Source organism: Salmo salar, chromosome ssa04 (assembly GCF_905237065.1).
Source record: "Salmo salar chromosome ssa04, Ssal_v3.1, whole genome shotgun sequence".
Lineage (NCBI taxonomy): Eukaryota > Metazoa > Chordata > Actinopteri > Salmoniformes > Salmonidae > Salmo > Salmo salar.
Window position 1 is genome coordinate 40,790,550 of NC_059445.1, and position 27,908 is coordinate 40,818,457.

Consider the following 27,908-nt stretch of genomic DNA (forward strand, 5'->3'; position numbering starts at 1 on the left):
ACCTCCCTGACCAAGGCCCTTCTCCCCCGATTGCTCAGTTTGGCCGGGCGGCCAGATCTAGGAAGAGTCTTGGTCGTTCCAAACTTCTTCCATTTAAGAATTATGGAGGCCACTGTGTTCTTGGGACCTTCAATGTTGCAGACATTTTTTGTTACCCTTCCCCAGACCTGTGCCTCGACACAATCCTGTCTCGGAGCTCTACGGACAATTATTTCGACCTCATTGTCACTGGTGTAGAGAGAAGGCAGGAGGCAGTCGCAGGTTTAGGACTACTGGATTTATTTAAGCACCATAGATCAAAGCGGGTCGAAACCCAAAGTCTGTGCTAAAAATATATCTTCATAGACAAAAAGGCACAGGGCGAACCCAAAGTGCAAAATATAAAGTATAGTAGCATAGATTCCTCTCAGGATAACAAGTAACAATTACAATGATGACAAAGACTGGCAGAGGGAGTATATATAGAGTGGGGATTGGAACCAGGTGTGTGTAATGATGAAGACCGGGGTTGATGAGTGAAGGGCGTTTGCCAGCAGTAGGTTCAGCAGCAGCTAGAAGGCCGGCGACGCCGAACGTCTGAGCTGGCCTTGGTCTGGACAGACCATACAATTTTGGAAGAGTAGGTGAATGCATGCTCTCCGCATGTGTGGTTCCCACCGTGAAGCATGGAGGAGGTGTGATGGTGTGGGGTTGCTTTGCTGGTGTCACTGTCTGTGATTTATTTAGAATTCAAGGCCCACTTAACCTGTTAGGGCTAGGGGGCAGTATTGACATGGCCAGATAAAAAACGTACCCGATTTAATCTGGTTACTACTCCTGCCCAGTAACTAGAATATGCATATAATTATTGGCTTTGGATAGAAAACACCCTAACGTTTCTAAAACTGTTTGAATGGTGTCTGTGAGTATAACAGAACTCATATGGCAGGCAAAAACCTGAGAAGATTCTGAACAGGAAGTGGCCTGTCTGACAAGTTGTTGTTCATCTTGGCTCTTTTTATTGAAGACTGAGGATCTTTGCTGTAACGTGACACTTCCTACGGCTCCCATAGGCTCTCAGAGCCCGGGAAAAAGCTGAATGATATCGAGGCAGCCCCAGGCTGAAACACATTATCGCATTTGGATAGTGGCTGGTCAGAGTACTCTGAGACTCAAGCTCGTGCACGAGGGCACGAGATGTTTTTATTTTCTCTCTCTTTGTACGTATACACGCTTTCCCGGGCGGAATATTATCGCTTTTTTAGGAGAAAAATGGCATAAAAATTGATTTTAAACAGCGGTTGACATGCTTCGAAGTACGGTAATGGATTATTTAGAATTTTTTTTGTCACCAAATGCGCCATGCTCGTCACCCTTATTTACCCTTTCGGATAGTGTCTTGAACGCACGAACAAAACGCCGCTATTTGGATATAACAATGGATTATTTGGGACCAAACCAACATTTGTTATTGAAGTAGAAGTCCTGGGAGTGCATTCTGACGAAGAACAGCAAAGGTAATAACATTTTTCTTATAGTAAATCTGACTTTGGTGAGTGCTAAACTTGCTGGGTGTCTAAATAGCTAGCCCTGTGATGCCGGGCTATCTACTTAGAATATTGCAAAATGTGCTTTCACCGAAAAGCTATTTTAAAATCGGACATATCGAGTGCATAGAGGAGTTCTGTATCTATAATTCTTAAAATAATTGTTATGTTTTTTGTGAACGTTTATCGTGAGTAATTTAGTAAATTCACCGGCAGTGTTCGGTCGGAATGCTAGTCACATGCTAGTCACATGCTAATGTAAAAAGCTGGTTTTTGATATAAATATGAACTTGATTGAACAAAACATGCATGTATTGTATAACATAATGTCCTAGGGTTGTCATCTGATGAAGATCATCAAAGGTTAGTGCTGCATTTAGCTGTGGTTTGGGTTTATGTGACATTATATGCTAGCTTGAAAAATGGGTGTCTGATTATTTCTGGCTGGGTACTCTGCTGACATAATCTAATGTTTTGCTTTCGTTGTAAAGCCTTTTTGAAATCGGACAGTGTGGTTAGATTAACGAGAGTCTTTTCTTTAAAATGGTGTAAAATATGTTTGAAAAATTGAAGTTTTTGCATTTTTGAGGTATTTGAATATCGCGCCACGGGATTACACTGGCTGTTGAGTAGGTGGGACGCCCTGCCCATAGAGGTTAATAAGCATGGCTACCACAGTATTCCTATCTGGTATGCGCTTAGTGGGACTATCATTTGTTTTTCAACAGGACAATGACCCAAAACAGACCTCCAGGCTGTGTAAGGCATATTTGACCGATGAGAGTGATGGAGTGCCGAATCAGATGACCTGGCCTCCACAATCACCTGACCTCAACCCAATTGAGATGGTTTGGGATGAGTTGGACCGCAGAGTGTAGGGACTGCATAGTGAAGGAAAAGCAGCCAACAAGTGCTCAGCATATGTGGGAACTCCTTAGAGACTGTTGGAAAATCATTCCTCATGAAGCTGGTTGAGAAAATGCCAAGAGTGTGCAATGTTGTCATCAAGGCAATGGGTGGCTGCTTTGGAGAATCTAAAATATATCTGTTTGTTTAACAATTCTTTGGTTACAACATGATTCAATATGTGTTATTTCATGATTTTGATGTCTTCACTATTATTCTACAATGTAGAAAATAGTAAAGATAAAGGAAAATGTTTGTTTATACCATGTGTAACTCTGTTTGTGTCGCACTGCTTTGCTCTATCTTGGCCAGGTTTCGGTTGTAAATGAACTTGTTCTCAACTGGCCTTCCTAGTTAAATAAAGGTGAAATTAATAAAAAATATTCATAGATGAGGTTGGATTCAATTTAGTGAAGACGAGGAGGAGATTAAGGAATATCATTGGTCAACGCGCCATCATTGAGGTACCTGGCCAGCCTGGGAGAAATGTCACCATATGAGCAGCTATGAGACACAATGAGCAGCTATGATCCACTGCCATGCCACCCTTGGACCATACAACACTGCCCATCTCGTTCATTTCCTGAACACCTTACATGACAATCTTTTTCAGCCAGAGCAGAGAGGGCCAGGTGATCCTGTACAGCAAATGTATGTTCTAATTTGGGACCACGTTTCCATTGGGCTGCTCAGGTCAGCAGCTGGTTCCATGACCATCCCATGTTTACAATTTTCTATCTCCCACCATATTCCCCTTTGAGGAGTTGATTTCAGCATAGCGGTGGAAGGTTTATGATTGCAAACCCCTTGAACATACTGCCCTTTCCAGGCAATGGAGGAGGCCTGTGGTGACATTCCAGTAGAGTCCTGTCAGGGGTGGATGCGTCATGCCAGAAGATATTTCCCCTGCTGTCTGGCCAAGGAGAATACCGCCTCACATGACTGATTTTGTTTTCGCAATGGAGTATTTGTTTCTTGACTTATGATTTTGATTTGACTGTATTTTTTACAGGTTCTATTCTGTTAAATTGATCTAACGTACAGTAGTACAAATAGGCCTATTTTTCTTTCCTTTGTATATGCAAAATATATTTACTGTATGTGTGCTTACAGTATGCTGTTTGACATCTATTGATTCATGTTGAAATATAAAACAAAAAATATAGCGTTTGTGTTCCTTTCTTGTTTGAGTACACACACAGTATATAATAAAATAATCTTAGTCTTTACACTGAAATAGGTTCTGATAGTGTTTTGAATATGTCACATTAGTGTGTTCTCGGTTGTCACTATGTTAGATTCATTTGACGTGTGTGTGTGTGTCTAATTTGTATGCAGAGTTTCATTTTGAGCAGGGGATACATGATTTTGATTGCTGTATTTCATTTTGCAAGATGTTTGTGGGGGTTGGGGAAATTGGATAACTGTTTGGAGTACCTGAGATGTAGTTTCAGCAAATGTGTGTAAACAATTGGGAAAAACTGATACAAAGGAGAACTGACAATGACTGACCAATGCAGAGACAAACTAACACATTCACAGACTGTCATCTCTCAGAGTGTGGACCATGGGATAGTGTATGTGTATGTTTGGTGTCTATTTGTACAAGTGACTGTTAGGCAGTGGAAGGCGTGTCTTGAAAACCCAACCCTGGGCAACAGTGACAAGGGTCAGGTTTCAATGACAGAGTCTTTTGGCATAGAGGACTTACTTCACTGCCCACATCACTACCTTATCTGTTTGAATAAAATACTAAATAGTAGCTAGAGATCAGAGGTTATTTTTATTTCACTAAAACCACTGCAAACTTTGGTTTTGGTTCGTTACGTTCTGGCATGTCTGCCTCATGATTTGTTAGGAGGGTTGTCTGTCTGAAGAGGACTCACCCCAGAATTTTTTTTCCCTTATTATCGAAGTTGCCAAAAGAGTCCATAATTGAAACCAGACCCTACACTTTAAAACGTTTCTGTAACAGTAAAACACAGAACGCACAGGCAAATACAGTATAGGTTTTTTAAAGCATTAATACTGTAGATATCAGGACACAAGGCGAGACCCAAATGCAGACACAGGAAGTAGATGGTTGAGCGCCAATATTTATTAATCCAAGGGGTAGGCAAAAGGTAGGTCGGGGACAGGCGAGAGTTCATAAACCGGGTCAGAGTCCAAAACAGTACCAGACGAAGGGCAGTCTCGAGGTCAGGCCAGGCAGGGATTCAGTAACCAGATCTGAGTCCAAACAGTACAAGGGGATAGACAGGCTTGAAGACAGAACAGGCAGAGTGGTCAGGCAGGTGGGTTCAGAGTCAGGACAGGCAAGGGTCAAAACCAGGAGGACTAGAACCAAAAGACTGGGAAAAAATAGGAGCAAGGAAAAACGCTGGTTGACTTGGCAAACAGGCATAGAGAGACAGGAAACACAGGGATATATACACCAGGGATAATAAGCGACACCTGGAGAGGGTGGAGACAATCACAAGGACAGGTGAAACAGATCAGGGTGTGACAATACCCCCCGTCCCCCTCTAGGGGCGCCACCTGGCGACCTACCTGGGCACATACCTGGTTGACCGGGGTGTCGGCGGTGGAAGTCGGGGATGAGGGCTGGATCCAGGATGTCTCTAGCGGAAACCGAGCACTTCTCCTCCGAGCCGTAACCCTCCCAGTCAACCAGGTACTGGAAACCCCTGCCCCATGGTCGAACACCCAGGAGGCGTTTTACCGTGTATGCTGGATGGCCATCAATGGCATGGGGACGGGGGATGGGCCTGGAGACAGAAGACAAAGGACTGTGAGACACGGGCTTAATCCTAGACACATGGAAAGTAAGGTGAATACGGAGGGTACGGGGTAACAAAAAACGGACAACAGTGGAACTAAGGATTCTAGAGATCGAAAAAGGCCCAATGAAACGGGGGACAGTTTGCGGGACTCTACCGGAAGGGGCAGGTCCCGTGTGGACAGCCATACCCTCTGCACAATAAGGCAGCGGGGAGCTGGAGTCCGGCGACGGTCTGCTTGTTGACAATACCTGGAGTTGGTCTTGAGAAGTGCTACCCGAGCTCTTCTCCAGGTACGTCGACAGTGGCGGACAAACATCTGGGCCGAGGGTACGTTGACTTCCAGTTCTTGTTCTGGGAAGAGCGGAGGCTGATACCCCATGGAGCACTCAAAAGGGGAGAGTCCCACCCAGAACAGTTGTCGGCTCCAAGTAGTGGAGTTTGTTGAGACCAGGCATCTTAGGGTGGTCTCCAGGTCCTGGTTAGCTTGCTCCGACTGGCCGTTAGATTGGGGATAAAATCCGGAGGATAGGCTGGCCAACGCCCCAATAAGGGTGCAGAACGCCTTCCAAAACTGAGACGAGAACTGAGGACCCCAGTCGGAAACCATATCCACCGGGAGTCCATGGATCTGGAATACGTGCTGCACCATGAGCTGGGCCGTTTCCTTGGCAGAGGAACTGTATAGGCGGGAGAAGGCGTCAGGCTTCACATTTTTGGACCCTGGGAGGAAGGAAATGGTGAAGTTGAATCTTGTAAACAAGAGAGCCCACCGGGCCTGCCTGGAGTCAAGGCGCTTGGCTGTACGGAGATAATCCAAATTTCTATGGTCTGTCCAGACCAAGGCCAGCTCAGACGTTCGGCGTCGCCGGCCTTCTAGCTACTGCTGAACCTACTGCTGGCAAACGCCCTTCACTCATCAACCCCGGTCTTCATCATTATACACACCTGGTTCCAATCCCCACTCTATCACTGTATATATACTCCTTCTGCCATTTGTCTTTGTCGTCATTGTAAATGTTATTTGTTATTCTGAGAGGAATCTATGCTACTATACTTTATATTTTGCACTTTGGGTTCGCCCTGTGCCTTTTTGTTCATGAAGATATATTTTGAGCACAACAGAGTTTGGGTTTCGTCCCGCTTTGATCTATGGTGCTTAAATAAATCTAGTAGTTCTAAACCTGCGACTGCCTCCTGCCTTCTCCTCTCTACACCAGTGACCACGAGGTCGAAATAATTGTCTGTAGAGCTCCGAGATAGGATTGTGTCGAGGCACAGGTCTGGGGAAGGGTAACAAAAAATGTCTGCAACATTGAAGGTCCCAAGAACACAGTGGCCTCCATCATTCTTAAATGGAAGAAGTTTGGAACCACCGAGACTTTTCCTAGATCTGGCCGCACAGCAAAACTGAGCAATCGGGGGAGAAGGGCCTTGGTCAGGGAGGTGACTCTGACAGAGCTCCAGAGTTCCTCTGTGGAGATGGGAGAACCTTCCAGAAGGACAACCATCTCTGCAGTACTCCACCAATCAGGCCTTTATGGTAGAGTGGCCAGACGGAAGCCACTCCTCAGTAAAAGGCACGACAGCCAGCTTGGAGTTTGCCAAAAACCACCTAAAGACTCTTAGACCATGAGAAACATGGTCTGATGAAACCAAGATTGAACTCTTTGGCCTGAATGCGAAGCGTCACGTCTGGAGGAAACCTGGCACCATCGCTACGGTGTAGCATGGTGGTGGCAGTATCATGCTATAGGGATGTTTTTCAGCGTCAGGGACTGGGAGACTAGTCAGGATCGAGGCAAATATGAACAGAGCAAAGTACAGAGATCCTTGATGAAAACCTGCTCCAGAGTGCTCAGTACCTCAGACTGGGGCTAAGGTTCACCTTCCAACAGGACAATTACCCTAAACACACAGCCAAGACAACGCAGGAGTGGCTTCGGGACAAATGTCCTTGTGTGGCCCAGCCAGAGCCCGGACTTGAACCCGATCAAGAGAGACCTGAAAATAGCTGTGCAGCAACTCTCCCCATCCAACCTAACAGAGCTTGAGATGATCTGCAGAGAAGAATGGGAGAAATTTCTCAAATACAGGTGTGCCAAGCTTGTAGTGTTATACCCAAGAAGACTCGAGGCTGTCAAAGTTGCTTCAACAAAGTACTGAGTAAAGGGTCAAAATACTTATGTAAATGTGATATTTAATTTTTTTTGTCATTATGGTGTATTGTGTGTAGATTAATGAGGAAAAAACAATTTAATCAATTTTAGAATAAGGCTATAACCTAACAAAATGTTGAAAAAGTCAAAGAGTCTGAATACCTTCCGATGGCACTGTATTTGTTCAATGCCTCAATTCAAATCATAAACTAAACTCAGCTAAAAAAGAAACGTCCCTTTTCAGGACCCTGTCTTTCAAAGATAATTTGTAAAAATACAAATAACTTCACAGATCTTCATTGTAAAGGGTTTAAACATTGTTTCCCATGCCTTTTCAATGAACCATAAACAATGAATGAACACGCACCTGTGGAACGGTCGTTAAGACACTAACAGCTTACAGACGTTAGGCAATTAAGGTCACAGTTATGAAAACTTAGGACACTAAAGAGGCCTTTCTACTGACTCTGAAAATCACCAAAAGAAAGATGCCCAGGGTCCCTGCTCATCTGCGTGAACATGCCTTAGGCATGCTGCAAGGAGGCATGAGGACTTCAGATGTGGCCAGGGCAATAAATTGCAATGTCCGTACTGTGAGACACCTAAGACAGCGCTACAGGGAGACAGGACGTACAGCTGATTGTCCTCACAGTGGCAGACCATGTGTAACAACACCTGCACAGGATCGGTACATCCGAATATCACACCTGCGGGACAGGTACAGAATGGCAACAACAACTGCCCGAGTTACACCAGGAATGCACAATCCCTCCATCAGTGCTCAGACTGCCCGCAATAGGCTGAGAGAGGCTGGACTGAGGGCTTGTAGGCCTGCTGTAAGGCAGGTCCTCACCAGACATCACCGGCAACAACGTCGCCTATGGGCACAAACCCACCATCGCTGGACCAGACAGGACTGGCAAAAAGTGCTCTTCACTGACGAGTCACGGTTTTGTCTCACCAGGGGTGATGGTCGGATTTGCGTTTATCGTCGAAGGAATGCGCGTTACACCGAGGCCTGTACTCTGGAGCGGGATCGATTTGGAGGTGGAGGGTCCGTCATGGTCTGGGGCGGTGTGTCACAGCATCATAGGACTAAGCTTGTTATCGTTCCAGGCAATCTCAACGCTGTGCATTACAGGGAAGACATCCTCCTCCCTCATGTGGTACCCTTCCTGCAGGCTCATCCTGACATGACCCTCCAGCATGACAATGCCACCAGCCATATTGCTCATTCTGTGCGTGATTTCCTGCAAGACAGGAATGTCAGTGTTCTGCCATGGCCAGCTAAGAGCCCGAACCTCAATCCTTTTGAGCATGTCTGGAACCTGTTGGATTGGAAGGTGAGGGCTAGGGCCATTCTCCCCAGAAATGTCCGGGAACTTGCAGGTGCCTTGGTGGAAGAGTGGGGTAACATCTCACAGCAAGAACTGGCAAATCTGGTGCAGTCCATGAGGAGATGTACTGCAGTACTTAATGCAGCTGGTGGCCACACCAGATACTGACTGTTACTTTTGATTTTGACCCCCCTTTATTCAGGGACACATTATTCCATTTATTTTAGCCATATGTCTGTGGAACTTGTTAAGTTTATGTCTCAGTTGTTGAATCTTGTTATGTTCATACAAATATTTAAACATGTTACGTTTGCTGAAAATAAACGCAGTTGACAGTGAGAGAACGTTTCTGTTTTTGCTGAGATTCTAATGGATATATGGCTGTACAGAGGACAAGGTGGCCCAGAGGAAGCCAGCTGTTCTCAATACCTACTTTGCCCCATTCTTCCAATAGCTCTCACTGAGTTTGAATGAAAGCCTCTAGTGAGGTAAGTACATGCACACACACACACGCACGCACACACACACACACACACACCAGCTTGATATGTCCCTTGTCACCAATCTTTTACCCACAGAGTAACAGCCCTGGTGCTCTCAACCTTTCATTCTATTCTTTATCTGTCTATGCTTGTCCTAGGGGTGAGAAGAGCTGACCAATCAGAACTGAGGAGGATTGTTACAGAGCCCCATGATGAACACCCGATGCTGCACTGACGTCTCTCTCCTGGGAGCTCTCCTCTCCAAACTGTCCCGTTGTGTGTTCCACCGCCTCAGAACTCAGAGGCACGCCTCTGCTGTAAATTTACCCAAGTGATGCTGTAATATATTTTACAGTAACACACAATTACAGTATTAAGCTGGTAGCTCTGAATTTACAGGGAAAAGCTTGACAGTGTGGTCACTGTTGCCTACGGTCAGGTTTTCAAGACTAGCGGATGGAAGGGGTCTCACCCACTGAAACCCTTCAGGCTCTGCTCTCCATTACACTCACAACTCCTGTTTCATCATGTTGAGGGGGCGCTGGAGCGCAGCCCAGACCCGCTGATTACTTCCAGACACTGCTCTGGAGTCTGTTAAAAATCTCTCTCAAACACACACACACACACACACACACACACACACACACACACACACACACACATACACACTAATGCATACAGTATTAGCGTCACATAGGCACACACGCTCAGTATTAGTGTGTGACAGTATACAGTATTAAACACACCAACGTTTGAATCAACATATACCAGCGCAACACAATCCAACACACAGTCCAACCTGGTTTTTATCTGTCAAACCAATGATGCAGAGATGATGAGTAGCAGTTGAGTGGTGAACAAGTCGGTATGGAATGTTATTTCATGCACTGCATGTGGAGGAGGGGAGCGAATACTGGCATAAAGAGTTGGATCAGACAGACACCCTGCTTACTATATTTGTGTGCCTAGAAACGGCGTGCATAGAAATCTCTATCGACTACTCCCCCTACTACTGTAAATATTTACCTGTTCCCACGCAGGCTAGGGAGATCCTAGTGAGAAGGATCAGAGGAGGGGAGGAGATAGAGGAGTGGGTGTATGATCAGCTTCAGTAATACTCCTAGGGAGAGTCTGAGTCAGAGCATATGTGACGTCTCACCCCACCAAGAGCCTCGCCCAATCACAATAGGGCGGGCCTATGTCAACAGCCTGGCCTGATGGGTAACCATGGACAGGAAACTATTCATTCTCACAGTTTGTTTTCCTCCCTCAAACTACAGGAGATTATATCCTGAGACAAGGCCAGAGTGGTTCAGATCAGCCTAAACTATTTCTATTGCTGTATGCTTTAATCTGGACCCCTTAACGTGTGTGTGTGTGTGTGTGTGTGTGTGTGTGTGTGTGTGTGTGTGTGTGTGTGTGTGTGTGTGTGTGTGTGTTGATAGACAGAAAAGTCTGGTCTTTGAAAGCTACAACAGTCGTATCTCTACAGAACCCTACTTGAAACAGTAACACATTCTCTTTCATAAATAGAGTAGGATTCTGTACTGTTATTGGCCGTCTAAATATAACACTGGTTTTACATTTAAAAGGCACAAAACTATGCGCTGATATTCTGGCAATCCATTTTGAATAAACCTTTTTGGTTCCAGGTAGAACCCTTTTGGGTTCCATGTAGTACCCTTTCCACAGAGGGTTTTACATGGAACCAAAAAGGGTTTTACCTGGAACCAAAAAAGGTTCTCCTATGGGGACAGCCAAAGAACCCTTTAGGAACCCTTTTTTCTAAGAGTGTAGCAGCCAAGAGAGACACTCACACCGGGCCACTTGCAGTTCAGTAGATCCCTTGGGGAGGTAAGAGGAAGTGTACAGAACTATGTGTGTGTTCTCTAGATATCAGCTGGCCTTTATTTATGTAAATGCATCTGGGTTATTTATTTGTGTGTGTATGTGTATATAGGACATCCCTTAATTTAGGGTTATAAGGGTGATGGCCACACTGAGCCGGCCACTGCCCAGGATGGCCATGTGAGGCGGTCGTCTGCACCTTCAGGCCTCCTCCAGTCTCAATCAGGTCCAGTGATGGCCTCTGTTGGGAAGAGAGAGTGAGGTAGAGTCCTGGAGTTCTGCTGTGACCCAAGCTCTAAAAAAACAGAGAGAGAGAGAGCGTGTGTATGTTTGTGTGTGTATGTGTGTACTCACCATGAAGCTGCTAGACTGGCAGCTAGCTGTACAGCTGCTTGTGTCTGAGTCCTACAAACCAACAGAGAGTGATGCTAGCCTAGTCATAGACACGCACACACACACACACACACACACACACACACGATAGAGACAGAGAAAGACGGAATGACAGTAGGAAGGAGAATGTGTTGGAAAAAAGGAATGCGAGTGTTTCAGGAGAGAAAATGAGGAACAGTCAGGTCACTGTTTATACCGTCATATTATTCCATAACTTTGTAATTGTATTTAACTGCCTTCATGTTGCTGGACCCCAGGAAGAGCGGCTAATGGGAATCCTTAATAAATACAAATGCAAACTCCAGTGCGGTTTGGGATGGACTACAACCTAAATCCACAGATAATCAGAAAACTACGAGAAGTTAGAAACACGTTTAAGCTAATACGACAATCAGACAGTGGATCACAGTACAAAAGTGATTCATGTACCTGGGAGCACATCAGGTCAGTAGGGTGCTTGATGCTGTATTGTGAGACCATTTACATCTATGTGAGGAATGGCCTGTGCAACACTGTCACAGTGTGAAAATAGTGGCCTCTATACCAAGCTGAGTCTGGACTTTACACAACATCTCCAGATCACCCTGTCTGACACCACGCTGAACAGAGACGTTTCCCTGGGTCAGTAAAACACAGATGGAACGGCCGCCTAGGGCCAGTGTCTGTGGTGCGGTTCACAAAAGTAAACATTTGCAAAGAAGTACATTCCTGTCTGTGACTTGTAGGATGTCTCCCCCTTAGACACCAAATCTCTTGGATTATGCACCCCTTAGCCACTCTGTTTAAAAACCCACCTAAGCAGAAACAGATTGTGTGTTCACTCAGCTTTGTTATCGCAGGTCAAAACACCCATACTGTGTTTAGGCTCCGGAAATGGTCCAGAGTGAGTCTTTCTAGTGGGCTATATGTCTGTTTGCGACAAACCTTTGGTAACAATAATATTTATTGCCGCTAGTTGCAAACAGTTCACCAGAGTTTTTTTCTTCTGGCAAACAATTCTCTCAACATTCTATTGTAATCTGTGGCAAACCTGTGGTAACAATATGTATTTCCACCAGTGACAAACAGTTTACAAGAAGTTGTTTCTGGTGAACACAGTCCCATGACTAGTAACTGTTGACGAATTGTCAGGTGGAGAAAAAAATCTGTTGGAAATGGAACCCAAGCGATCTACCTACCAAAGTTGTCCAGTGAGTGTCTAACTTATTGATTTAACTTCCTAATAAACTTTGAATTGTGTTAGCTAATTGATGCCTTGTTAGCAATGTCCTGTTTTATGGCAGTGTTTCCCAACTCCAGTCCTTGAGTACACCCAAGAACAGCACACATCTTTGTTGTAGCCCTGCACAAACTCACCTGAATCAACTCATTGATGGCTTGATGATTGGTTGAATCAGGTGTGCTTGTCCCGGGCTACAACAAAAATGTGTGCTGTTTGGTGTACTCGAGGATTGGAGTAGGGAAACACTGTTCTATGGGATAATAATAACAAATAATTTATTACATTTCTATAGCGCAATTCATAACAATCTCAAATCGCTTCAAAATCAAAAACAAACAAGCAATACTTCATGAGTAGCCTAGCTATAGTTGTCTTAATCACAGGAAGTTGGTCAGGGAGATGGTTGATGTAGATGGAGTCTGGTGACGATCTTGTAGAGGGCTACTCGGGGAAACCAGCCTGAGTCGTGTAGAAACTGGACTTCTTCTCCTTCACACTCCCACTTGGGTGATGCCTCAGCAATTTGGGCGCCAGAAAGCTCACCCCACACAGTTCAGATTAGCATTCAGTCGTCCTCACTACGAGCCCTCTTCCTCAGCGCTGCATTCCTCTGGCATCTCCCATTCCTCTCCATCTCCAGGGGACTCTTCAATTGATGTTTTAAAAAGAACCAGTAGCCAGGTAAAACAAAAAAGCTGGTACAGTGTCCAGATGCATCACTGGAACAAAAACACTTAGCCAGCTGCTACCTAGCCAAACCAAAAAAGAGTAGACCTGCCAGTCTATCTGCAAATCTGTGGGTCAAAACAACCAGAAATATGCAATTTAAAGTCAATGTTATAAAAAAACAACCAATTAAAAAAAGGCCATAGAAAACAGAAACAAAAATCTAAACGCAACATGTAAAGTGTTGGTCCCTTGTTTCATGTGCTAAAATAAAAAAATGCAGAAATGTTCCATACGCACAAAAAGCTTATTTCTCTCAAATTTTGTGCACACATTTGTTTCCAACCCTGTTAGTGAGCATTTCTCCTTTGCCAAGATAATCCATCCACCTGACAGGTGTGGCATATCAAAAGACTGATTAAACAGCATCGCTGAGGAGTATTTTGTCTGTAATAAAGCCCTTTTGTGGGGAAAACTCATTCTGATTTGCTGGGCCTAGCTCCCCAGTGGGCGGGCTTGGCTGCCAAGCGAGTGTGCCTATGCCCTCCAAGGCCCACCCATGGATGCAACCATGCCCTGTCATGTGAAATCCATAGATTAGGTCCTAATGAATTCATTTCAATTGACTGATTTCCTTATCTGAACTGTAACTCGGTAAACTCTTCAGAATTGTTGAACGCTGAGTTGATATTTTTGTTCAGTATATTTACAGGAGCTCTCTGTTTAGGCAACTATCAGTTCATAGACTGAAACTTTGCTATATCAGTTTCAACCTTTCAGTGCCACCGACTAGCTAGCTAGCTAGTGGCAGGTGCTTAACTAGCTAGATAGCTAACATTAGCTATCATATTTTTGCACATTGAATGTGATAGCTGTCACACCCTGATCTGTTTCAACTGTCTTTGTGCTTGTCTCCACCCCCCTCCAGGTGTCGCCTATCCTCCCCCAGTGTATTTATACCTGTGTTCTCTGTTGGTCTGTTGCCAGTTAGTTTTGTTCATCAAGCCTACCAGCGGTTTTCCCCTTGCTCCTGTCTTTTTCTAGTTCCTGTTTTTCCGGTTTTGACCATTCTGCCTGCCCTGAGCCTGCCTGACGTTCTGTACCTTGTCACACCACCCTTGATTATTGACCTCTGCCTACCCTGACCCTGAGACTGCCTGCCGTTCTGTACCTTTTGGACTCTGCTCTGGATTACTGACCTCTGCCTGCCTGTCGTTTTGCCTGCCCCCTGTTCTAGTAATAAACTTGTGTTACTTCGACACTGTCTGCTTCTGGGTCTTCTCCTGAAACATGATAATAGCTAATGATTTGCTGGATATTTTAATCACATCATTTTGAATGATGACATTGCTGTCTTTTAATACCATGCATGTCAATATGCTAGCGTTACTGTTGAGTAGCATGTGTTAGCTAGTACGCACAATAGCTAAGGTAGCAACAATATGACTTGACATTAAAGCAAAGCTCCACTTTCGCAGATGAATACCATTACCCTACCCGTGGTGTTGGACGAGGCTTTGTTGGGAAGAGGATGCAGCAACATCCTGGAAAGATGTTTGTGGTGCATTCATAACACTTTTTTTCAGTGTTACATGAGCGTATCGTCTTTGTTTTTCCCCCTCATCAATCTACACACAATACCCCATAATGACACTGAAAAAACAGGTTTTTAGACATTTTTAAGTATTCAGACCCTTTACTCAGTACTTTGTTGAAGCACCCTTGGCATCGATTACAGCCTTGAGTCTTCTTTGGATATGATGCTACAAGCTTGGCACACCTGTATTTGGGGAGTTTCTCCCATTCTTCTCTGCAGATCCTCTCAAGCTCTGTCAGGTTGGATGGGGAGCGTCGCTGCACAGCTATTTTCAGGTCTCTCCATAGATGTTTGATCGGGTTCAAGTCTGGGCCCTGGCTGGGCCACTCAAGGACATTCAGATACTTGTCCCAAAGACACTCCTGCGTTGTCTTGAATGTGTGCTTAGGGTCGTTGTCCTGTTGGAAAGTGAACCTTCGCCACACTCTGAGGTCCTGAGCGCTCTGGAGCAGGTTTTCATCAAGGATCTCTCTGTACATTGCTCCGTTCATCTTTCCCTTGATCTTGACTAGTCTCCCAGTCCCTGCCGCTGAAAAACATACCCACAGCATGATGCTGCCACCACCATGCTTCACTGTAGGGATGGTGCCAGGTTTCCTCCAGACGTGACGCTTCGCATTCAGGCCAAGAGTTCAAGCTTGTTTTCATCAGACCAGAGAATCTTGTTTCTCATGGTCTGAAAGTCCTTTAGATGCCTTTTGGCAAACTCCAAGCAGGCTGTCATGTGCGTTTTACTGAGGAGTGGCTTCCGTCTGGCCACTCTACCATAAAGGCCTGATTGGTGGAGTGCTGCAGAGATGGTTGTCCATATGGAAGGTTCTCCCATCTCCACAGATGAACTCTGGAGCTCTGTCAGAGTGACCATCGGGTTCTTGGTCACCTCCCTGACCAAGGCCCTTTTCCTGTCTCGGAGCTCTATGGACAATTCCTTCGACCTCATGGCTTGGTTTTAGCTCTGACATGTACTGTCAACTGTGGGACCTTATATAGACAGGTGTGTGTCTTTCCAAATCATGTCCAATCAATTTGAATTTACCACAGGTGGACTCCAATTAAGATGATCAATGGAAAGAGGATGCACCTGAGCTCAATTTCGAGTCTCCTAACAAAAGCTCTGAGTAGTTATGTAAATATGGTATTTAATTTTTAATATTTTTTATACATTTGCAAAAATTTCTAAAAGTCTGTTTTCGCTTTGCCATTATAGGTATTGTGTTTAGATTGATGAGGAAAACATTTTATTTAATCAATTTTAGAATAAGGCTGTAATGTAGTAAAGAAGTGTCGCGCGCATGGCGCAATTCGTGACAATAAAATTCTAAATATTCCATTACCGTACTTCGAAGCATGTCAACCGCTGTTTAAAATCAATTTTTACGCCATTTTTCTCGTAGAAAAGCGATAATATTCCGACAGGGAATCTCCTTTTCGGCAAACAGAGGAAAAAATCACAAAGGCGGGGGCGGTCGGGTCATGCGCATAAGCCCAGAGTCCCTTGATCGGCCACTTGAGAAAGGCGATAATGTGTTTCAGCCTGGGGCTGGAATGACGACATTCTGTTTTTTCCCGGGCTCTGAGCGCCTATGGACGATGTGGGAAGTGTCACGTTAGAGCAGAGATCCTTAGTAAATGATAGAGATGGAAAAGAAGTTCAAGAAATGGTCAGACAGGCCACTTCCTGTAAAGGAATCTCTCAGGTTTTGACCTGCCATTTGAGTTCTGTTATACTCACAGACACCATTCAAACAGTTTTAGAAACTTTCGGGTGTTTTCTATCCATATGTAATAAGTATATGCATATTCTAGTTACTGGGTAGGAGTGGTAACCAGATTAAATCGGGTATGTTTTTTATCCAGCCGTGTCAATACTGCCCCCTAGCCCTAACAGGTTAAATGCACAAGACACATTTCAGTTGAATGCATTCAGTCGTAAAACTGACTAGGTATCTTAATACACTTAAATGTCTTACTCACATGGGCCACGGAGAACGAGAGCTCATAGTCCACGGGAGCGGTGATGGCCTACATCAGCGGCACTGTGTGTTTTCCTCGAAGCGGGCGAGGAGGTGGTTAGCTTGTACAGGGATCAAGACGTCGGGTTCTGCGATGTGATTTTCTGGAGTCCCTACCACATACTGTACGTCTCGTGTCTGAGCTGTTGAATTGTGACTCCACTTTGTCTCTGTACTGACGTTTTGCCTGTTTGATTGCCGTACGAAGGGCATAACTGGACTGTTTGTACTCAAACAAATTCCCAGTCACCTTGTCTGTTTAAATGCGATGGTTCACGCTTTGACTTTTGCGCGAATGCTGCCATCTATCCACGGTTTTCAGGTTTGGATAGGTTTTAATCCTATCCAGTGGGAACAACATCCCCTATACACTTCCTGATGAACTCAGTCACCATGTCAGTGTATATGTCAATGTTATTCTCAGAGGCAACCAGGAACATATCCCAGTCAGCGTGATCAAATAGTCTGAAGCATGGATTCCAATTGGTCAGACCAGCGTTGAACAGTCCTTACCACGGGTACCTCTTGTTTGAGTTTTTGCCTAGGAAGGGAGGAGAAGGATGGAAGCGTGATCTGATTTTTCGAAGGGAGGGCGGGGAGGGCCTTGTAGCCGTACCGGAAGGGAGAGTAGCAATAAATGGAGAGTTCTTGATGCGCAAGTTGGGCAGGCATTGTGTTGATAAAACTTCGGCAGCGTTTTCCTAAGATTTGCTTTATTTAAGTCCCCAGCTACAATAGATACAGCCTCAGGATATGCGGTTTCCAGTTTGCACAAAGTCCAGTGTAGTTCCTTGAGAGCCGTTGTGGTATCTGCTTGAGGGGGAATATATGAGGCTGTGACAATGATCGAAGATAATTATCTTGGGAGGAAATGCGGTCTGCATTTGATTGTGATGGTCGGGTGAACAAAAGGATTTGAGTTCCTGTATGTTAATCATGAAAACGTACACCTCTGCCTTTTTTGTACTGGCCCCCCGTGGGAATCGAGCCCACAACCCTGGCGTTGCACACACCACGCTGGCGTTGCAAACACCATGCTCTACCAACTGAGCCACAGTGAAGACACTTGCCGGTTGGCCAGCGCATGCTCAGAGTACACATCCTGGTAATCCGTCTGGCCCTGCGGCCTTGTTAATGTTGACCTGTTTAAAGATGTTACTCACATCGGCGAGCGTAGAAGTAATTTAGCTCGTCTAGTAGGCTTGTGTCACTGGGCAGCTCGTGGCTGTGCTTCCCTTTGTAGTCTGTGATAGTATGCAAGCCCTACCACATCCAACAAGCATCGGAGCTGGTGTAGTGCGATTCGATTGTAGTCCTGTATTGACACTTTGCCTGTTTGATGGTTCGTTGGAGGGCAGAGCGGGATTTATTACAAGCTTCCGGGTTAGAGTCCCGCTCCTTGAAAGCGGCAGCTCTACCCTTTAGCTCAGTGGGGATGTTGCCTGTAATCCGTGGCTTCTGGTTGAGGTATGTACATACTGTCACTGTGAGGATGACGTCACCAATGCACTTATTGATGAAGCCAGCGACTGATGTGGTGTACTCCTCAATGCCATCGGAAGAATCCCGGAACATATTCCAGTCTGTGCTAGCAAAACAGTCCTGCAGCTTAGCATTCGCTTCATCTGACCACTTTTTTATTGACTTGGTCTGTCGTTTCCTGCTTTAGTTTTTGGTGGTAAGCAGGAATCAGGAGGATAGAATTATGGTCAGATTTGCCAAATGGAGGGCGAGGGAGAGCTTTGTACGCATCTCTGTGTGTGGAGTAAAGGGGGTCTAGAGTTTTTTTCCCCTCTGGATGAGCGTTTTCCTCTTTGCCTATGGCCGTTTACAGCTCATTCATTGAGTGCGGTCTTAGTGCCAGCATTGGTTTGTGGTGGTAAATAGACAGCTATGACGAATATAGATGAAAACTCTCTAGGTAGATAGTGTGGTCTACAGCTTATCTTGAGATACTCTATCTCAGGCGAAACTTCCTTAGATATCGTGCACCAGCTGTTGTTTACAAATATACATAGACCTCTTGTCTTACCAGAGGCTGCTGTTCTATCCTGCCAATACAGTGTATAACAGCTGTATGTTATTCATGTCGTCGTTCAGGCACGACTCGGTGAAACATAAGATGCTACAGTATTTAATGTCCCGTTGGTAGAATATACGTGCTTGTAGTTCGTCCACTTTATTATCCAGCGACTGTACGTTGGCCAATAGTACCGATGGCAAAGGCAGATTAGCCACTCGTTGCTATATCCTTATAAGGCACCCCGATCTCCTTCCGTGATACCTCCGTCTCTTTCTCCTGCAAATGGTGTGGATGAGGGCCTTGTCGGGTGTCTGGAGAAAATCCCTCTCGTCCAACTCATTAAAGAAAAATTATTCCTCCAGTTCAAGGTGAGTAATCGCTGTTCTGATGTCCAGAAGCTATTTTTGGTCATAATAGACGGTAGCAGCAACATTATGTACAAAATAAGTTACAAGCAATGCGAAAAAACAAACAAAATAGCGTTGTTGGTTAATAAAAGCCCATAAAACGACAGCCAACCCCTCCGGCATCATCTTCATTACTTTAAGACATGAATGTCAGTCAATACGAAAATTTAAAGAAGCCATCAAGCGCTATGATGAAACTGGTGCTAGTGAGGACCGCCACAGGAAAGGAAGACCCAGAGTTACCTCTGCTGCAGAGGATAAGGTCATTATAGTTACCAGCCTCAGAAATTGCAGCCAAATAAATGCTTCACAGAGTTCAAGTAACAGACACATCTCAACATCAACTGTTTAGAGGTGACTGCGTGAATCAGACCTTCATGTGCAAATTGCTGCAAAGAAACCACTACCAAAGGACACCAATAATAAGAAGAGACTTGCTTGGGCTAAGAAACACAAGCAATGGACATTAGACCGGTAGAAATCCGTCCTTTGGTCTGATGATTCCAAATTTTAGATTTTTGGTTCCAACCGCATTGTCATTGTGAGACGCAGAGTAGGTGAACGGATTAATACAAACTTTGAGAAATAACAAGGAGCAACCACAATGTGTTTTGTGCGGGGAAGTGCTTAGTAATGAGCCTCTCAAAACGGAACATCAACAACATGACGGTAAACCCAGAGAGTTCTTTCAGAACAGGGCAGAATGCTTCAGGAAACAATGCTTCGACAGTGGAAGAGTAAGTCAGCTAGCAAGGCATTGTTGTCATTTTATAACAGGTGATGATAAGCAGAAATAAGGGAGTATTATTCAATTCAATTCAAGGGGATTTATTGGCATGGGAAAAATATGTTTACATTGCCAAAGCAAGTGAAATAGATAATAAACATAAGTGAAATAAACAATAAAAAATGAACAGTAAACATTACACTCACAAAAGTTCCAAAAGAATAAAGACAGTTGAAATGTCATGTTATGTCTATATACAGTGTTGTAACGATGTGCAAATAGTTAAACTACAAAAGGGAAAAGAAAAAAACATAAATATGGGTTGTATTTACAATTGTGTTTGTTCTTCACTGGTTGCCCGTTTCTTGTGGCAACAGGTAATAAATATTGCTGCTGTGATGGCACAATGTGGTATTTCACCCGATAGAGATGGGAGTTGATCAAAATTAGATTTATTTTTCAAATTCTTTGTGGGTCTGTGTAATCTGAGGGAAATATGTGTCTCTAATATGGTCATACATTTGGCGGGAGGTTAGGAAGTGCAGCTCAGTTTCCACCTCATTTTGTGGGCAGTGTGCACATAGCCTGTCCTCTCTTGAGAGCCAGGTCTGCCTTCAGCGGCCTTTCTCAACAGCAAGGCTATGCTCACTGAGTCTGTACATAGTCAAAGCTTTCATTAATTTTGAGTCAGTCACAGTGGTCAGGTATTCTGCCACTGTGAACTCTCTGTTTAAGGCCAAATAGCATTCTAGTTTGCTCTGTTTTGTGTTAATTCTTACTATCTCTTGTAGTAGTCGATGTGAGTTTCTCTTTCAAACAATCCCCTTGTACACAGCTAATAGCCAGCTAGCTAATGTTAGCCAAAGCAAGTTAGCTAGCTACTGATAGTGCAACCATAAGTAACAGTACATATGACGATGAAACATGATCAGGTCTACTGTGCATCTTGCTGTAGTAATTATTGTTGAACTGTTGCTGTTAAAATACAAGTAATATGTTTTATTCTGAACTGGAATAAACTGATTGAAGCGAGATGCTTTTTGAGGCAAACACACACACATCTACAGCAGGAAGCGGTCTCCTGCCTGTCTGAGAAAGCAGTAGATGTTCTGATCCAGTTTGGCACCACATACCTATGTGAGTCAGGGTTCTCAACTCTGGCATACTTAGAAAACAAGTACAGAAACAAATTCAATGCTGGGCATGACTTCAGGGTTGCACTGTCAAAAACTGAGCCCAGAATAGACCTGCTTGTTGAAAACTTCAACCAGCCACACACCTCTCATTAGAACTGTGTGTGTGTGTTTTCTGGTCTATATCTGTGTTAGATGATCAATCAGTTTATTCCAGTTCAGAATGAAAATTGTTTATTGTATTTTAACAGCAACAGTTCCAACCGAGACAGATATGGAAGAGTGTTTTTAATGGGGAAAAATAAATATGAATCGCTAATTATATGGGTATTTCATTTAATAGTTATTTGTCTATATTGCATTTGTTTGAGGTATAAGGGCAATGAAATGTACCGATGTTTTCATAAGCTTGGGTCCCAGGAAAACACAGAATTTCTCATTTGGGTCCCAGGATGAAAAGGTTTAAGAACCCCTGTGTCACGCCCTGACCATAGAGAGCCATTGTTTCTCTATGGTGAAGTGGTTCAGGGCGTGACTGGGGGTGATCTAGTTTATTTATTTCTATGTGGGGTTGTAGGTTTGATTTTCTATGTTGGTCATTTGTATGATTCCCAATTAGAGGCAGCTGGTAATCGTTGGCTCTAATTGGGGATCATATTGTCACGACTCCCGCCGAAGTCGGCCCCTCTCCTTGTTCGGGCGGCGTTCGGCGGTCGACGTCACCGGCTTACTAGTTGCCACCGATCGATGTTTCACTGTTCGTTTGGTTTTGTCTTTATTGTGTACACCTGTTTTTGATTTTCCCTAATTATGTTCATTATTTAAACCTCTGCATTTCCTGTTTGTCTTGTCGGTGATTGTTTCCTGTTTTGTGTGGTCGGAGGTGTTTCTCCGCAATATGTATTTTCCTAGGAGAAGATTTATTGATTTTTCAAGTAAACACGTTTGTTTACATTGATCACTGTGTCCTGCGCCTGACTCCTCTACTTCTCCTAAAGATAATCATTACACATATTTAAGTAGCTGTTTGTCCCACCTGTTTTTATGAGATATTGTTTTGAGTTAGTGCACGTAGCATCTCTGTAGTCACGGTTCTTTATTGTTTATTTGTCTTTGCTTAGTTTCTCTTTCTAATAAATAATGTGGAACTCAACATTCGCTGCGCCTTGGTCCGACCATCATTACAACGATGTTCGTGACACCCTGGTCTACAATATAAAATAGATTTTGATTTGTTTAACACTTTTTTGGTTACTACATTATTCCATGTGTTATTTCATAGTTTTGATGTCTTCACTATTATTCTACAATGTAGAAAATAGTAAAAATAAAGAAAAACCCTTGAATGAGTAGGTGTGTCCAAACTTTTGACTGGTTCTGTACATGAATCCTAATTCCTGTGTATACACAGGGATAACCCACTGGGCACAGACGCCATTTCGATGTCTAGTTTTGATTTACATTTGGTTGAGTTGTCAACTAACGTGAATTCAATGTGAAATCAACAAAAAATTGCACCATGTCATTGGATTTAGGTTAAATGTTGGATGAAAAAAAGACACAATTCTCTTATGTTGATGTTTTGCAAATCCAATCAGTTTTCCACGTTGATTCAACATCACATTAAAGAAGAAACATTTGACTTGCAAACAACATTGATTCAACCAGTTTTTGCCTAGTGGGAAAGGTTTTCCTGGCACAATTTAGCCTGGCCATCCTTTTGGAATCTGTTGGAGAGCAAGTAACTACGTAGTGTTGCAAGGAAGAATTTGTGTCTGTTTTGCTTGAGGGTGCATGTGATTGGATAGGTGCCTTTAAGGAAAAATGGATGTGGCTGTGTGTGTGTTGTGAAGATATAAGTGAGAAGTGAAACTGATAATTCAACTCATGTGATTTCGATCACAAATTCCCTGTGTCTTCTGTGAGCTAATGTCCTGATGCTTTCAAGCAATTCTCTCCAACTACTTCGTGTGTTGTTTCTGTTCATGTGATGGTCACACACACAGTGCTTATTCCTTACTGACCAGTGCAGTCAGAACAAAAGCAGGAGATTGTGTGTTCTGTAGGGAGATCAAATGTCCCCTTTCTGCTGACCCAGGGGTCACACACGCATCTTTCATGAGTTCTTCATGCAGACTGCTTGTCATCTCCTTACATTAACTTTGGGGTTTCAGTTATCAATAGATATGATAGGGTCAATGCAAGATACGTGTTTTGTGGTCAATATATTCATAAGGTTTACTAAGCAATGAGGGAACTTAATTCCATCTTTCACAGAACCAGAGCAACGTGACCAGTCAATCATTTCCATACATTTCAGGGACGAGTTGCAACCGATGGGATGTGTTACCTCCACAGTGTGAGGCCAGGATAAACATGCATACGTTGACCTCATTTAACACAGGGCAGCCTGCAGTCTCGTTTCCTGTGACTATGCCCAAGCAACGAACAAGGAGTCAGGAAAAGACACAACTTGACCCAGATATCTTTAATAAATATACTGCTCAAAAAAATAAAGGGAACACTTAAACAACACATCCTAGATCTGAATGAAAGAAATAATCTTATTAAATACTTTTTTCTTTACATAGTTGAATGTGCTGACAACAAAATCACACAAAAATAATCAATGGAAATCCAATTTATCAACCCATGGAGGTCTGGATTTGGAGTCACACTCAAAATTAAAGTGGAAAACCACACTACAGGCTGATCCAACTTTGATGTAATGTCCTTAAAACAAGTCAAAATGAGGCTCAGTAGTGTGTGTGGCCTCCACGTGCCTGTATGACCTCCCTACAACACCTGGGCATGCTCCTGATGAGGTGGCAGATGGTCTCCTGAGGGATCTCCTCCCAGACCTAGACTAAAGCATCCGCCAACTCCAGGACAGTCTGTGGTGCAACGTGGCGTTGGTGGATGGAGCGAGACATGATGTCCCAGATGTGCTCAATTGGATTCAGGTCTGGGGAACGGGCGGGCCAGTCCATAGCATCAATGCCTTCCTCTTGCAGGAACTGCTGACACACTCCAGCCACATGAGGTCTAGCATTGTCTTGCATTAGGAGGAACCCAGGGCCAACTGCACCAGCATATGGTCTCACAAGGGGTCTGAGGATCTCATCTCGGTACCTAATGGCAGTCAGGCTACCTCTGGCGAGCACATGGAGGGCTGTGCGGCCCCCCAAAGAAATGCCACCCCACACCATGACTGACCCACCGCCAAACCGGTCATGCTGGAGGATGTTGCAGGCAGCAGAACGTTCTCCACTGCGTCTCCAGACTCTGTCACGTCTGTCACGTGCTCAGTGTGAACCTGCTTTCATCTGTGAAGCGCACAGGGCGCCAGTGGCGAATTTGCCAATCTTGGTGTTCTCTGGCAAATGCCAAACGTCCTGCACGGTGTTGGGCTGTAAGCACAACCCCCACCTGTGGACGTCGGGCCCTCATACCACCCTCATGGAGTCTGTTTCTGACCGTTTGAGCAGACACATGCACATTTGTGGCCTGCTGGAGGTCATTTTGCAGGGCTCTGGCAGTGCTTCTCCTGCCCCTCCTTGCACAAAGGCGGAGGTAGCGGTCCTGCTGCTGGGTTGTTGCCCTCCTACGGCCTCCTCCACGTCTCCTGATGTACTGGCCTGTCTCCTGGTAGCGCCTCCATGCTCTGGACACTATGCTGACAGACACAGCAAACCTTCTTGCCACAGCTCGCATTGATGTGCCATCCTGGATGAGCTGCACTACCTGAGCCACTTGTGTGGGTTGTAGACTCCGTCTCATGCTACCACTAGAGTGAAAGCACCGCCAGCATTCAAAAGTGACCAAAACATCAGCCAGGAAGCATAGGAACTGAGAAGTGGTCTGTGGTCCCCACCTGCAGAACCACTCCTTTATTGGGGGTGTCTTGCTAATTGCCTATAATTTCCACCTGTTGTCTATTCCATTTGCACAACAGCATGTGAAATTTATTGTCAATCAGTGTTGCTTCCTAAGTGGACAGTTTGATTTCACAGAAGTGTGATTGACTTGGAGTTACATTGTGTTGTTTAAGTGTTCCCTTTATTTTTTTGAGCAGTGTATATTAAAATGTTAGTCAGAATATGTAAGTAGGTTACCGTAACTCAAGGCAAATATCAAACAGGGCAAGGAATTTGTGCTACGTTCCAACATTATTCCAACCCATCCCAAACTTTGCTCAGGCAACTACAGTAGCTTTGTTCATAGGTCTGGACTCATTGGTCTGCATTAGACATGGACTCTGTGAGGATAATGATGTAGCCATGTATCCATCAGCTGTGACCACTGTGAGAAGTACTGTATCTCCTCAATCGCTATTCCAATATGATATGCTGTCTAGTTCTGGTAGACCACCCTCTGTTATGTAAGGTCCTGGTGCATCACTACCTAGTCCTGGACATGTGCACCTCTTTCTGAGTCATCTGGTCCCGAGGAATCGACTCCTCTGGTGTTTGGTCGGACGGGACCTCCTTATGTGTGTGGCGGTGACGAAGTCCTACTTCTTCATCATCTCCTGATGTACATGGTCCCGATATATCCCCTTCTTGGGCGTATGATATTGTTGCATCAAAGTCTTGTGCAAAGGTTCCAAGTATAGAGGCATCATTTCCTAGTCCATCACTCTCTGCTATGTGTGGTTCTGGTCCATCATCGCCTGGTGTTTGTGGTCCGATTGTGTCTAGCATCTCACTCAGCAGCGAATGTGATCCTGGTGAATAACCTCCTGCTGTCTCTGGAAAATCATTTGCAAATTCATCCGGTCTTGGAGCATATGGTTGTATTATATCACCCTCTGGTGTGTGTGGTACAGATACGTACAATCCTTGGCTATGTGGTCAATGTTTAGGGGTCCCTGTTTCATCCAGACCTGCTCCATTTTGTTGGTGTATGTGGTCTATGTTCAGCGGATCCTGTTTCATCCAGACCTGCTCCATTTCGTTGGTGTATGTGGTCTATGTTCAGTGGACCCTGTTTCATCCAGACCTTGTTGGTGTAATGTTGATCCAATCATGATTATTTCTGTATCTACACCACAACAATACGGCGTTTTAGAACAGCAAGTCATCCTCCTCAAGAACGGTTTAAAACGTGTTACTGTTATGACCCTCTAGTCTACGGTTACCTGCATGTGAGGGTCTCCATTAGAGGCAACGGTCGCCCGTCTTTACAATTGTCCATCGTTTACTATCCTACTGGAAAGATAGGTGAAAATACAATCAGGTGTCACGTTCTTTTAGAGGTCTGTAGTCACTTACCTCTGTGTCTTAGACACCGTGGAATTGCAACAGAAACTGTGAAGCCAAAAGAAGGCTACAGAGGCTGCTGTTCCCCTCTCACTGTTGTGCTCATCCTCCACTGTGAAACAGATTGTGTTTCTTCATTAACTATCTGCCTGTCTTTGTTTGTAGCGATGTATATGAATAGTGTAAAAAACCTATACATTTAATGAGTATGCGCCTACCTATTGGAGTAACTGTAATGTTGACCTGGGTTTGTTCCACGTGGCTGCTCTGGAAGCCTGAGAATATACAGGTGTAGGTTCCTGTGTGTTCCTCATTCTCTGGGTTGCAAAGAAGGAGGGATCCGTTGCCCATCAGAACCTGGTCATGCTCCAGTCTAGTCCGGCCCTCCCAGAGGTTGGAAGTCCGTCTGGTTCTGCTTTCGTAGTTTAGGATGACTGTGGGCTCATTAGTCCTGGTGAAGGTCCATGTGAGGGAGAAGTTCTGGAGGTTATGTGGAGCCATGCAAGGGATGGACAGCTCTCGACTCTCCAATCAATACCTCTGCAAGTTTAAAAATCACAAATCATGTGTCAATGATACCTCTCCCCTTTGTCAACAACTTCATGACCCCTAAGAAGCACAATATTTAACCATAAGTACCACACTTTTATGAGGCACATATTTAACGTGCCTTTAAATACCACTATATCTCTAGGTCCCGTGTGGCTCAGTTGGTAGAGCATGGTGTTTGCAACGCCAGGGTTGTGGGTTCAATTCCCACAGGGGACCAGTACGGGAAGAAGAAAAAAAATGTATGAAATGTATGCACTCACTACTGTAAGTCGCTCTGGATAAGAGCGTCTGCTAAATAACTAAAATGTAAAAATAGACAGGTTGAAGGTTTTCTCTAGAAAGACTCTAAATAGACTGACCAATAATTCCTAGTTCCTGTTCCAAGGAGCATATCAAATACAAGCTTAGTCAGTTCTTGGTAAAATGCCCTTTCAGGCTAAATCTAGGAGAGAACAACTTGCTCCCTGTGAATTTTCGTGAGACTTGGTTTTATAAACATAACACTGCATTCCAAGGATGTTGATCCATACCTTACTGCCTCATAGAGGCTGTCCATACCTGGGCCTTGTCTGCAGAGATGACAGAGCAGAAGTAGGTGTGGTCAGAGACATGATCTATGATCCTTACTGTGCTCTCCACTGTGTACAGACCTTTGGAGTCTGGGGTTTTGCTGGTGGAGTTCTGTGTTTCTGGGGCAGACTAGACGTCCTGAGACAAACAGGAGACGTCCTCCCAAGTCATCTCTATTCTCACTGACTGGATGAGAGCTGCAAAATAGAAATAAAGTGTTCTTGATAGTGTTGAATAAAGTATGAACCATGAGTTGTTGTTTTTTTACATTGATAACATTAGTTCACTAGCCCTCTAGAGTTTCCAT

The 27,908-nt window shown here is 44.4% G+C and overlaps 1 pseudogene; it reads right to left on the minus strand.

Moving 5' to 3' along the window:
- Positions 1 to 4,590: 4,590 nt before the first annotated feature.
- LOC106603024 (uncharacterized) lies at positions 4,591 to 27,908 on the minus strand (annotated as a pseudogene).